This window comes from Aedes aegypti, chromosome 2 (genome assembly GCF_002204515.2).
Source record: "Aedes aegypti strain LVP_AGWG chromosome 2, AaegL5.0 Primary Assembly, whole genome shotgun sequence".
Classification (NCBI taxonomy): domain Eukaryota; kingdom Metazoa; phylum Arthropoda; class Insecta; order Diptera; family Culicidae; genus Aedes; species Aedes aegypti.
Window position 1 is genome coordinate 258504292 of NC_035108.1, and position 13760 is coordinate 258518051.

A 13760-nucleotide genomic window follows, 5' to 3' on the forward strand; every position below is an offset into this window, starting at 1 on the left:
TCCACTTGAATGCCGAATCTTTTCAATTCAAATCATCAGTGGGGAAGCACAACCTTTCAGATTCTTATCTGAACTATTCGAAAGTAAACCCAACATTTATGGAGACGTTCTTAACAAAATACTTCCTTGTCGATTTCCTTTGGAATTATTAGCCGATTTACATTTGTCGAGAATTTGCTTCGCGTAAGATATTAATTATAAAAAGTGCTCCACGAGCCAAAAGCTCTGAAAATCCCATCCAAATTGTTCTTGTATATCAATGGCAGGATAAATTTGAATAAGAAACCAAGACAAACCATACTTTTCATTTCAAAAGCATAAAAAATAACCGATATTCTTCAGGATTTGATGTGGAATCGAATGAGCGGTGTGGAGCAAAACGATTTTTTGAACTAGCCTAATATTGTATATTATAGTAGTCTCGATGTAAACAATTAATTGAGGATGCTACTAAAGAGATACCAGTAGCTGTAAAATAAATGTAACTAACGTTGAAACAGTTTACACCCTCACTCACCTGGATCTTTGTAAGTAAAAATATGAAGTGAAAACTTGTCAATAACTTTCATTTTTTTAAATCAAGATGACGCGTCATGACGTCGAGAAGAGTCCTACAACGCAATGTGAAATGAAAATTGGTCACCCCCATTCACGTGGTTTCTCTTCCACGCGGAACTTGCTACTACTCTTAAACTTTGTATGTTTATGCTTGCTCTTCGAAATTAGAAAAAAAACATTACCACTCGTGCCTTATGTGTAGGGGATTAAAGTGTAAAATGCGCCGTTGGGGTAAAACGCACACCCGCGATTGTATCATATCTCTTAGATAAAACATAGTTTAGTCAAATTCGAACATTTCATACGATATATTTATCAATATTTACGCCTCTCATACGATATCTTTATCATATTTTCGCCTATTTATCATTTTCCAAATCTAAAAATAAGAATCCAAAACGATTTTGGCTTGATTTTAAATGACATAGTGCAAAATGCGCCATACATAATGGTTACTTAAAACCAGCAGTGAAATTCAAGCATGAGCATAGATGAACGTACAATTCGTAGTTGGTACTCCGTGATTGACCAGAACAATCGAAGTTGCACAGAGTTTTAATGAATGGGGCTTGGGATTAGCTTATCATTCTCAATGTACACAAATTGAGCGCTCAAAATTTAAAAGTCGATAACGGCACCGGTCAAGTTCTTACGGCCATCGGAGAAGGGAAGGAATGTTAGTTAGGCAACCGTTGTTACTAGAGTCCGAGTATAACTCTGCCACTTCACAAATAATCCCGCAAAAATCCAAACCCAAACGAGACATACATAGAACTGCATAGTATCTGCTGCATGAAACAAAATTTGAAAAATATCAGGATTTTTTATCCATAAAAATCTATTTAGAACTGGGTGGCGCATTTTATCCCCCTGTTTTGATAATAGTTGGTTATGGTTTCATTTGTTGCAATTATCTCTTGGATATGATTGTCTCAATCCAATAACTGTCTTTAGTAATTGCAAGCGTTTTTATACGACTTCTCTGTCAACCTAATTAGAATAAAGTTTTCGGCGAAAATCACAGTTAAAATTGAGTTTTTCCTTAGGGGGCGCATATCATCCCGTCTTCCCTTGCTTTTCTACGCCTATTCTGACGATCGATGCTGTCTTGCAGCAGACACGTGAGAAAACCGTGTGAGAGCGCAAAGGCACGCAGTTCCGAGCCCGATTTTGCTCACGGAGATTTCATGCGGATTGCCATCGAACAACCGACCGGCCGGTGCTGTTAATGGGAGGGTGGGGTATTTTACGCTTCCGAGAGAGCAAGAGAGAGCACATGAAAGCATGGATGGTTTTGTGGGCTCTTCGGTAGGGCGGATGACTGCTCGGTTTATGCTGCCAGCTCGTTGCTCAGCTGATGCAGTTTGTTTTCTTCCTCCTCCTGTTGTTGTTGATGTTGGTGTTAGTTTCTTTGGGCTGAGGGTCGGTTAGCTGGTAAGCTTTTTCATGCGATTTATTTCCATTACACTGAAATTGTGCACTTTTTTTGCTCTCGCAAGGCTAACGACAGGAAAAAAGGGGGTGAAAGAATGACCGCACTTGGCGTTTGCTCGGATGAATTGGAATTGCAATTTGGGGAGTTGTATTGAAGTTAGAACATCGATATTGCATAAAGGTATGTGGTTTTTGGTGTAGAACTACATTTTTAATTGTTTTATTTAGTTAGTTTTAATACATCGTGGACCATACGATATCTAGCCATTTGGCCGAATGCCATTCGGCAGAATTTTTGAACTTGAAATTTATTTAGTTTAGACTACACAAATCAATTATTGCTATTCCGTGATTGACCGAAGTCAGTGAAGATGCACAAAAAATCAATCTTCTTCAGTGTGCATAATTCAGTGCCTCAATAACGGGGTCAATAACGGCACCGGCCACGTCCTTGCAGTCAGGTGCGAATGAGGGAAGGAATGTTAGTGTGTCACCTTTGCTGTTTGGAGACTGCATCTCACAAAGTTTACGGGGAGTGATGTTTGTTAATGGGGAGGATCGTTGGGTCACAGGATTCACTTTGATAAATGATTAGACCATGATAAACAATTATTTGTGAGATATAAACATGTTTGTAAATATAATATTTCAATTGAAATGAAAACAAAAGCATGTTTTACTCATATGGAAAAAAAAAATAAACTCGATTGGCTGGACCATCACAGAACACTCTTATGCCGACACGGCTGACAGTGGCCATAGAGAACTAGGAGTATGCCGACACTCCCTGTGACGAACCATTCATAGTTTGTTAAAAATCATATTTACATCCCACCGTTGCACTATGGTCCAGGAATCAGTTTCACGCGGAAAGATGCATTTGGAGCTTTAGAATGAAACATTAGACGAAAACGGTCTTCTACAAAATTGTTTGTATTAATTAATCCCTTTGTATAAATTGTGTAACTAACTTTTTTATTTATAGAAATTATATAATACATGCTCCAACAAAGTTGTAGACTATTAAATTTAAAGAAGCTTTGCCAAAAAAAGTTTTTTGTATCTTTTAAATTGACCGATTAGAGCTTTTTTCCTACGGTGACATAGGGAGGTCCAAACAAAACTGGTTTTCTGGCTCTAGAGTTTTCAATTCAAATTTCTCATCAAAGTGGTCTATGAAACACTTTTAGAGCTTTGAAAAATGCGTAATTTGCGTTTCCGTTTGGGAGTTATTGTTGTTTTTCTCTAAAAAACATGCCTACTTTGATTGTGAATATCTCTGATTGGGGCAAATATAAAAATATATTTTGACGGAATTCAAAAGACAAAAAAAAATTGTATATTATATCGAAAAATCACAGATGTATAATTTTTGTAACTCTAATGAAATGTCTTGAAAAACAAATCATCAATATTTTTGCATGAAAATTTGCGTTTTGTTAAGTTCTTTCATATACGGCTTTAACGAGAAACTAATATTAAAAAAACTAGAGTTGAAAAACTTATTTTTGTTGGACCACCCTGCGATGATAAGGAAAAAATGCTCTAGATTGGTCAAATTTTGAGCTGCAGAAAAACTTTTTTTTGGCAAAGTTGATCAAAATTTGACGTTTTACTACTTTGCCAAAGAGCATACTTATATCTGTTTTTTTTTTGCAAATTGAAAAGTTGATTATATTATTAACCGTAAAATGGGGTATTAAGGGATGAAAAAAAATCCACTTAAAATTCGAGCAACTTCTAGTATGCCAATAATTGAACAAAATACAGTCCTACCATTCTCCCAGCGTGTATATCAAAAGCCAATTACAATGAAGATGATCCTATGGCAGATTTCTGAGATAATCATAAAAATGTGTGGTTTTTTGGCGAAAATGCAAAATGGGGTGTTAAGGAATTTGAGCTTTGTTTATAAAACTATATTTTGCCAACAGCAAAAAATATGTTGGCCAACATCGTTGATGAGTCCCTTCAACTCTAAAGGTCTTTTTCAATGTAAAGATGATATTACTTCAATATAATTCAAGCTGGAACTCCTGAAAACGCTATTCCTAACTGCTAAATCTCTCATACCTATTGAATCTATTTTCAAGCAAGCTATCAGTGCATCGCTCAATTGTCTTGAAAAGATTTTTATACTTATATGCAGTACTCGTATCCTAGAACAGTGCAGAGCAATCTTGTCATGACTTGTCAAAAGAAGGATAATTTTAATAAGCTTTAAGTGTGAATAGGGTAAGTGTTCAATTTGCCATTTAAATAAAGCACCACACCAAATTCAGAGTTCCTTAATATAAAAAGTGTCAGCTTATGGCTGATGCTCTAAAACTATCAATATCACTTTCGAGCTATCAATATCACTTTGATTTGACATCCAACAGCATTGATGCGACATAGCAATCTAGATCATAATCACTGCAGAATGAGTGATCACTAATAAATTGCCATTTTATTTGTCTAATTTTAGGCTAAACTTAACTCATCAGTGATATCCATAGTCTATAGCCATCAATGCACTGGAGATGGAGTAGACAGCATGATGTTGATGTGATATAGAATGATCCAAATTGTATCGCAGTCGGCCTGTACAAATCAGCAAATTTTAAGCGTTGATAGTGACAGCGAGCAACTCTGCACCAAATATCGGATTTGCATGTAACACCCAGTGACATAATCGAGAAAAATCCTAACGAAAATTTTCCAATATACAACGAAAATCGCTCACACTATACCGCACACTATATATTTTCCAAAAAGAGCTCGGAAACAACCTTATATTGTAATTGTTTATCTAGGACCTAGGTAATGCTTAATAGAAATAATAGCTCCAAAACCATCTCAAATAAGATAATCATTCTTATATGGAAACTTTTCACCAATGTGAACAACTTTTGAAAATATCATCATGATAAACCCATGTTCACATTAATCAGTTTTTATCTACTTTTTCCTACCAATTTTACCAAATTTCGAAATAAGTCATTTTTGGTGATATTTAGTGACTTACTAAATAGATCCCTTATCTTTACGTTGCAGTTCAACTTCACGGAACAACTCAAAACTATATTGAAATATATTACGGCATAAATTTAATGGGTTTACTTACTTAGAAAAGTTATAATAGATAATTCCTTAACACCCCACTTATTTTCTAAACGAGACTTTTTTCATAAAAGTTTCTAAAATCGTAACCCAAACATAATTTTAAGAAGTTTTTATCTGTACTATGATCTCAATTAAATTTCCTTATCTTCTACCTCACTCGCAAATTTTTCTCAAATATATTTCATGGTTTTGTAGATAAATGTATTTAGACCATAACATTTGAACAAAAATGCTTTGCTCCTCCAGCTCCTATTACATAGTGCAGTTCACAATCCTCTGAACAATTCGAGCATTTCAGATGACTTACATATCGACTTTCTAGGTTTCTGTGATTTGTCGAACTTGATTGAGAAGTTCAATCCCTTAAAACTCAACGAGTCATTAACACCCCATTTTACGGTATGTGATATTGTGGACCACCCTAGTTTTAAATAACACAGTATGAAAGCTTATATTATTAGAAACAATTTTGTAGAAGATCATTTTTGTCTAAAATTTTATTTTCATGCTCAAAATGCAGAATAATAAACAAATACTAACTATGAAAATCTTCAAAATAGTTTTAGAGTCCTATCTTTCTTATTTTAGATTTCTCGTCAAAGCGGTCTATGAACGACTTTTAGAACTTAACGAAACGCAAATTTTCATGCAAAAATATTGATAATATCTATTTTAGTTCAAAAGTTATTGAAGTTTTTCTGCTAAAAATCCTTTGTTTTTCAGGGCATTTTATTAGAGTTACAAACCCCCCAATTTCTGGTTAAACTTCTGGATTCTTTGAAAAATACTTTGGGCAATTTCCGGGAAAATATATTGAGGGATTGTCGTGGGAAAATTTCTGGAGTAATTTTGCAATACTTTCCCAAGTAAATTCTCAGGAAAATAATTATATTTTTTTTCTGAAGACATCCTTTGATAGATTAAGTCCTGATTCAGGTTAAGCCCTGAAGAATCTTTGAAAAAAAATCTTTGAGGAATTCTGGAAGTGCTGAAAACTGCTTTCAGAAATTTCTGGAGGAACTTTAAGAGAAATTCCTAAACAAATATCTGGAGAAATCGTAAATATCTATGGTTTGTTTAAAAGGTATACCTGGAAACAAATCTGGTTGATTTCTTGAAGGTATAATGAAGAAAAATATTTAAGGATTTTAAATTTAACAAAATTTAGTACGATTCACACAAAATTGAGCTTTTCAGGATTATCAAATCAGATATGTAATTTAAAAACATTCTGAAAAACTGATCCTTTATTGATTTCTGAAGCTTTTTCGTAAAACGAATATCAAGTGAAGGTGCTTCGCAATATATAACATCTGAATGTCACATGAAATTTGAAAAAAAATGAAGCATAACCCTCTAACACCCAACCCCGCCTTTAAAGGTGGCATTTTGTGTATTTTTTCGTGGCTCGGAAATCAAAATGATTTTTATTTTTGGCTTAAACCTTGGTTAATGACATGCATTTAACGCATGATTTTTTTATTGCCTTTGATACTTTTCTGTATCTTTGGAAAATTGTATCTTTTATAACCTACAAATGCCTGGAGCATATTTAACGTTTAATGCAAAAAATCGTATCTTTTATATTTTTCTACAACCAACTTATCACAGAAGAAAAGCCTGATGGTACTAAAATAATTTGAAACCTGTTTTCCGCTAGTCACATGGAAAATAAAATATATTCCAGGAAAAAAAAACAATAATTTCAACTGTTTTCGTCATTTGAAACTAAAATATTTAAAAGTTGAGGTGTTTCTGTTGAAACACAGCTTGATAAATATACTTTCACAGCTGCCTATTTGCCTTTTCAATGCTCTGGATAGCGATTTAATTTGCTCCAAACTGACTTGCGAAAATTGACTCGCAATATTTGTCATTGGTAACTTTAATGCCAAACATCGGTCATGGAATAATTCTCAAAGTAATTCCAACGGCACACTTTTATTTGATGAGTGCTCTTCAGGATATTTCTCAATTTAATACCCTGATAGCCCTACATGTTTTTCCTCTTTTAGAAATTCATCAACGACAGATTTGGTCTCAAGCTACTCTGATCATCTTTGTAGGCAACTTATTACTCATGCTGATTTTGATTCTGATTATGTCCCTGTTACATTTCAAATATCCCATGAAGCGATTTTCAATCCTATCAGCTCCACTTTCAATTATTTTCAAGCCGACTGAAATGTATTATGTTCCATATCGATGGTAATCTTAATGTTAACATTTCTCTACAAACAAAACGTGATATTGACAATGCTCTTGAAACTTTAATAAATTCCATTGTTGAAGCCAGGGGCATTGCAATTCCAAAATGTGAATTTGAATCCGTGATTATAGACGATGATCTTAAACTCTTGATCCGTCTGAAAAACGGAGAAGGCAATTAAAACGCACTCGCGATCATGCTATGAAAATTATATGAAAGGATCTGCAGAAAGAAATTAGAAATTAAGAAATAAAAATTTTGAAAATAAAACTTCATAATTGGAGCCGGGATCTAAGCCCTATTGGAAAATATCTAAAATTAAAAAAAAAAAAAAAACCTCAGAAGCCAATAACGGAATTGAAAGAGGAAAAGAAACTACCTATTCCTAACTAATGGCGAAAAAGCTCAAAAACTTTCTATGCAGTTTGAAAGCGCGCACAATTTTAATTTTGGACTTACTAGTCCAATTGAAAATGAAGTTACTCAGGACTTCGAAAATATTCTTTATCAAGACGATGTTTTCGAAAATTCCTGGGAGACTGATTTGGAAGAAAAAGAACTATAATTAAAAAAAATTCAAGAATATGAAAGCTCTTGGCGATGATGGAATTTTCTACATCCTCATCAAGAAATTTCCAGAAACTAACTTATCATTCTTAGTTGATATATTCAACAAATGTTTTCAATTAGCATATTTTCCTGACAAATGGAAAAAAGCTAAGGTTGTTCCAATTTTAAAACCAGACAAAAAATCTGCAGAAGCTCCTAGCTATCGTCCAATCAGCTTGCTTTCCTCCATCAGTAAACATTTTGAAAAGGTCATTTTGAATAGAATGATGGTCCACGTCAACGAAAATTCAATATTTGTCAATGAACAGTTCGGATTCCGCCATGGACATTCGACCACTCATCAACTTTTACGTGTAACAAATTTGATTCATTCCAACAAATCTGAAGGCTATTCTACTGGTATTGCTCTTCCAGACAAAGAAAAAGTATTCGACAGTGTTTGCCATGGGTTTGATCGCAAAAATAAAAAACTATAATTTTCCGACATACATTGTTAGAATTATTCAAAGTTATCTGTCAAATCGTACACTTCAGGTTAATTATCATTACTCCAGATTTGAAAGACTTCCTGTAAGAGCTGGTGTTCTTCAAGGCAGCATTTTGGGACCAATAATATACAATATTTTCACATCTGACTCACCTGAGTTACCTCAGGGATGTCAAAAATCTTTGTTTGCGGATGACATAGGCCTCTCCGCCAAAGGATGAAACCTGTGTGTCATCTGTAGTAGATTGCAAATAAGTAAAATGTCTGTATCCACTTATCAACAGAAAATCTAAACTTTGTCCTAATAACAAGCTTTTGATCTTCAAACAAATTTCCATGTTGTATGCTGTACTAATATGGACTAGCTGTTATGATACCAGATAGAAAGCTCTGCAAAGGATTTAAAATAAAATTTTGAAAATGAATTTTAAGTTTCCTCCCCAATAAGTTACATGGAATATTCAATGTTGAAACGATGGAACAAATGTCAAATAATTTTTTTTATTATGTCATACAAAAATAGTTACATCTTCTATTGCCACGATTAATGGGTTATATATTTAGGTTAAGTTAGGTTGAGTAAATTGAAAGCGTTTTTTTCTCTTATAAGCAGGTGAAATCAACTCACCCGTAAAGAAATCTTAACTGCTACGGTAAATGATATGTAATATGTTGTTTACAAAATGGTAGTTAAAGCTCTATTTTGTTATACTAAACTAGGATGATAGTGTTGTCTTACACAGTACTCCTAGATAAGGACTGTTCATTTAAGAAAGTGGATACATAAATATTAGCATGTTGGTGTAAAAATTCCAAAAAAACAAATAAAATTTTGTTTCAGTGTGATCTCAAGTGTTTATTTTGACAGCAGACAAAAGTTGACATAAAAAAATTATAAATTCTAAACGATGGGTCGAATTGACATGGCGACTCTCAATTTTTTTCTGCACAAATGGTGTACAGAAAAACTGCCATTCCGAGATTTGGCTTAAATCGCGAAGTGTCCAAATTGAATTTTTTCAACGCTGTGGCCAAAACAGATATTCCTGACGACGTACGATACATCCCAACAGAAAAATTTGGGAAAAATGATTTGGTATGGCAAGCAATTTGCTCCTGCGGTATTTCATGACGGGTTCAATCAACGGCGAAAATTACAGAACTGAATGCATTAAAAAATGGCTTCTGCCCATCTACTGAAAGCATACCATGCCTCCATTATTTTGCCAGACCTAGCATCGGCTCACTATGCTTCAGCTACTTTGGAGATGCTCAAGAAGGAATAAGTCGAATTTGTAGAAAAATGATCGAATCCATCAAATTGCTCAGAACTACGCCTCATTGAAACATATTGGGCAATAATCAAACGGCATCTTAAGAAGGATGGAAGAGAAGCAAGCTCCATCGATTTTTTCAAGAAAATGTTGTTCAAAAAGGAGTTCGAAAAGTTCCGAAAAAAGTTGTGCAGAATTTTATGGGAGGTATCAAAAGAAAAGTAAGAGCATTCTCCAGCAATGCCCAATAAATGTTCAAATTTATGTGAATTTGATCGAAATTACGTTGATTTCCATGTATTTTAGGTAAACTCATGAATTTGTTCGAAAATAAACAGATATGTAACATTAATTATAAAGTGTTTTATACAACATACAACATTTTACAAAGCGGCATATGATTCCGCCTCCCCAAATTTCCTAAAGACACAGTATTCGATCTTTGAGACATGCAAACATGTTTTTTTGCTACTTGTGTTTTCGATACACCCATCAAGACATTCAAAAATTTCGTTATTACAAGCAAGTAAGTACTATCAATAAAACATTTTCACTTGCATAATTTATCATCATTCCCATAAAGAAATCTCCCCGAGTGATATGCATATCAGTTTGTGACCTTTCCCAAATTTTGCATCGATGTGCCATCATCGATTGCTCTCTGTACGGTAGAACATAAACGCATCTGATGTGGCGAAAAAGTAGATATCCCACATTTACGGTGCAGTGCGGTCCACATGTTAGAATACCGGTCGGAAGTTTTTCGCAAACTTTACAGCTCACCGCATGTGCCCAATACCTACCTAGGGTGCCGGTGCCATTAGTGGACTACCTAAGCTATAAAAAATCATAACAAAATAACGAAAAGCCTTAACTGAGATCTATTAGCGTCAACAGAAAGATTTCAACCTCTACTATATGGGAAAAATATAAAAAGAGTGATAAAACTAATATTTTAACATAAAACCGTTTGAGCCACTATTGGTACACGTGTTCCAGTAGTTGCGCTTGTGCTCCAGTAGTAGACGTTTGGGAATGATACAAGGAATTTTAAACAAAATGGTAAATTTTTACATAAGTTTAACATTTTTCCCTCGGAACAGCAATTCATATCTATCGAATGAAGCATAAAGATCATCTCTAGAGCTTTTCTTCATTTTTATACATCCATTTTTAAAAACTGCTTCCATCCGTTGATCCACTACTGGAACACGACGGCTACTACTGGTGCAAGAGAGCAAATTTTTTGCATAAACTTAATTATTTATATGACTTTTTGATAAAATAAAAAGCTGAAATTTAACAAATCGACTGAACTAGAGACGATCTATCCACCAAAAATAGCACATATCGTTTTTATTGAAAAATGTTCGTTTTATTCCATAGTCCAGTCTACTGGTACATTACAACCATTGGTACCGGCACCCTATCTAGTTCTATTTTGTTTTGCTGCCACGAAATCCATGGAGACGAAGCAAGGAAGAGTTCCGTGGGAGGTATGCCACTGCATGTATGAATGAGGTTACCAAACGTATTCTTTTTAGAGTACTTAAAGATAATTGCTTTTCTAGTACAGTTATTTGCTCGAAATTTACTAGTTTTTTTCCATGTTTTCGACACATAGCCTAAGTTTTGGTTAACAACGGGTGGGACCTCCAACGACTTCAAAATTTGAAAGGTTGAAAATGGTCAACATTAGAAAATTGAAACAAACACCTAAATGAAAATATACCCATGTTAGACTATGACAGTAAACGTGCAGCTATTCAACAACACCAAGCTGAGGGTGATGGGTTCGAATACCACCGGTCGAGGGTCTTTTCGCAATGGGAATTACCAATTTTCCAGGGTATAGAGTATCTTGAAGCTTGCCACACGATATACACAAGCAAAAATGGCCAATTGGCAAACGAAGCTTACAGTTAATAACTGTGGAAGTGCTCATAAGAACACTAAACTAAGAAGCAGACTCATTCTCTTTAGGACGTAACGCCATTTTTACGGAATTGGAAAAATGTACCCTCTCCGGTTAGAGCAAATATGGTAACCCTATGAGTGATGTGTATAGATCGGACTAGTGGGGAGAAAGAGAGGCAGTTGGTATGTGTAATTAGCCGATCATACGATGATGGTGTGTTTAATTGAGTTTAAATCGATATCACGCTTGCCAGCCGGAACAAACTGTTTCCATTCAACACGACGATAATGGCAGGGTGACAGGCGAACCGAACGAGACTTTCAATTGCTGGAAAGAGATAATGCCATAGGATGGTTTCATATCAGGTGATCAGTGGTATGACTGTCTTGGAAGTGACGTTTATTGAAAAGTAGGATTGCATGAGGTTAACATGAATGATTGAAATTTGTGGCTTTTGTTCAGTGGAACAGTGGCAAGTAATTAGTTGTTAGTTATTAGTTATTAGTTATTATCATCTGTGGAAATTGTGCCTATTATGGGCTCCAGAAAAAACTTCAAAAAAGATTCACCTCCACACCAAATGCATGATGAACAAAATGCTAAGAAGACCGGTAGTCCTTTACAAGCATGAAACGTGAAGGATGCTCGAGGAGGACCAGCAAGCTCTTGAGGTGATTATAAAACGAAGCCAAACTTTGAATTCTTAAATGCACAAGACTGGAAAATCTGACAACAGTTCGCGTTGAAAATCAATCAAATTACTTGCTTGCTGATGGTGACCAATAGGATAAATTTTCTACGAGGAGCGTTGTTTGGTTCTCAAGCCTTGTGCTCTTGAAAATTTGAGGTGTGGCTTCGTTCTATAATCACCTTAAGGTTTTCAAACGCCGGATGCTTAGGACGATCTTTGGCGGTGTGCAGGAAAACGGTGTGTGGCGGCGAAGGATGAACCGCGAGCTCGCCTAACTATACGGTGAACCCAGTATTCAGAAGGTGGCCAAAGCTGGAAAAATATGCTGGGCAGGGCATGTTGCAAATCCGGTAGGAACAAGAATGCGTGGGGCGCAGCGAGCTAGGTGGATTGACCAGGTGCATCAGGACCTGGCGAGCGTGGGTCGAAGCCGAGGATGGAGAAAAGCGGCCATGAACCGAGTGAATTGGCGATATACTGTTGGCGAGGTTCCATTAGGTTAATTGCTTTGGAACCAAATAATTGAATACAATTTAATAACAATTAAAAACCGATTCAAAAATCTTTGACACATCAATTGACTTAATTTTATACATTAATACATGAGACATGTTGCCCAAAAGTATGCTCTTTCTTATTCCATTTTTTTTTGTAGGTGCTTCCAGTTTTTTCTCTCCAAAATATAAATTTTCTTTTCTCAATGTAAAATTGCGTAAATTAAAAAGTCTAGTTTCAACGAAACCAAATCCTGAGGCAACCCAGGCGGTCACAAACTGCTGTATGTTGAGTGGGAGAACAAAAAAACAAAACACCTGCCATCGGTTGTAGTCGGGAATTCCCCTTCCGTTTTTCGTTCGGATTGACCGTTATTGCAAGTGACAGAATGATTGGCACCGGTGGCACTGCTAGCAAACCGGAAGGACCGTCGATGTTGGTTTGGTTTGCAGCTCTAACCCGTCCGTATTCAGACCACTGGGTTGGAAACTGATTCAATGGAAGGATATCAGTCAAATCCAGAAAGGCTTACGCCGGGCGAGGTTTTTGCTGCTCGTTTAGCTTTGGCTCAGTCAACCCAAAGTCATGTATGATGTCACTTGTGGAGGTTATGTGTATACGACCCAGACAACCAGAATGAACGTATAACGAAAACACTTTTTGCGTTATGCGATGCTTATATGCGCAAAGTTTCACGTATAAGATGTTGCGAAAAGGCCTTATGCGAACATATGACAATACATTCGCAATTTTATTTTTGAAGAACATTTTAGACAGGAAGACAAGAAGACAAGAAGACAAGAAGACAAGAAGACAAGAAGACAAGAAGACAAGAAGACAAGAAGACAAGAAGACAAGAAGACAAGAAGACAAGAAGACAAGAAGACAAGAAGACAGAAGACAAGAAGACAAGAAGACAAGAAGACAAGAAGACAAGAAGACAAGAAGACAAGAAGACAAGAAGACAAGAAGACAAGAAGACAAGAAGACAAGAAGACAAGAAGACAAGAAGACAAGAA

General features: G+C 35.5%; 1 protein-coding gene across 1 annotated transcript in view; it reads left to right on the forward strand.

Annotated features, from left to right (window-relative positions):
- Nucleotides 1-1926: 1926 nt before the first annotated feature.
- Nucleotides 1927-13760, forward strand: part of LOC5574272 (voltage-dependent calcium channel subunit alpha-2/delta-3) — an 82097-nt gene continuing 70263 nt past the window's right edge. Inside the window, exons 1-2 of the mRNA XM_021844867.1 lie at nt 1927-1992; nt 2058-2173. The gene's annotated coding sequence lies outside the window, so the exon portion shown is untranslated. The remainder of the gene's footprint in view (nt 1993-2057; nt 2174-13760) is intronic.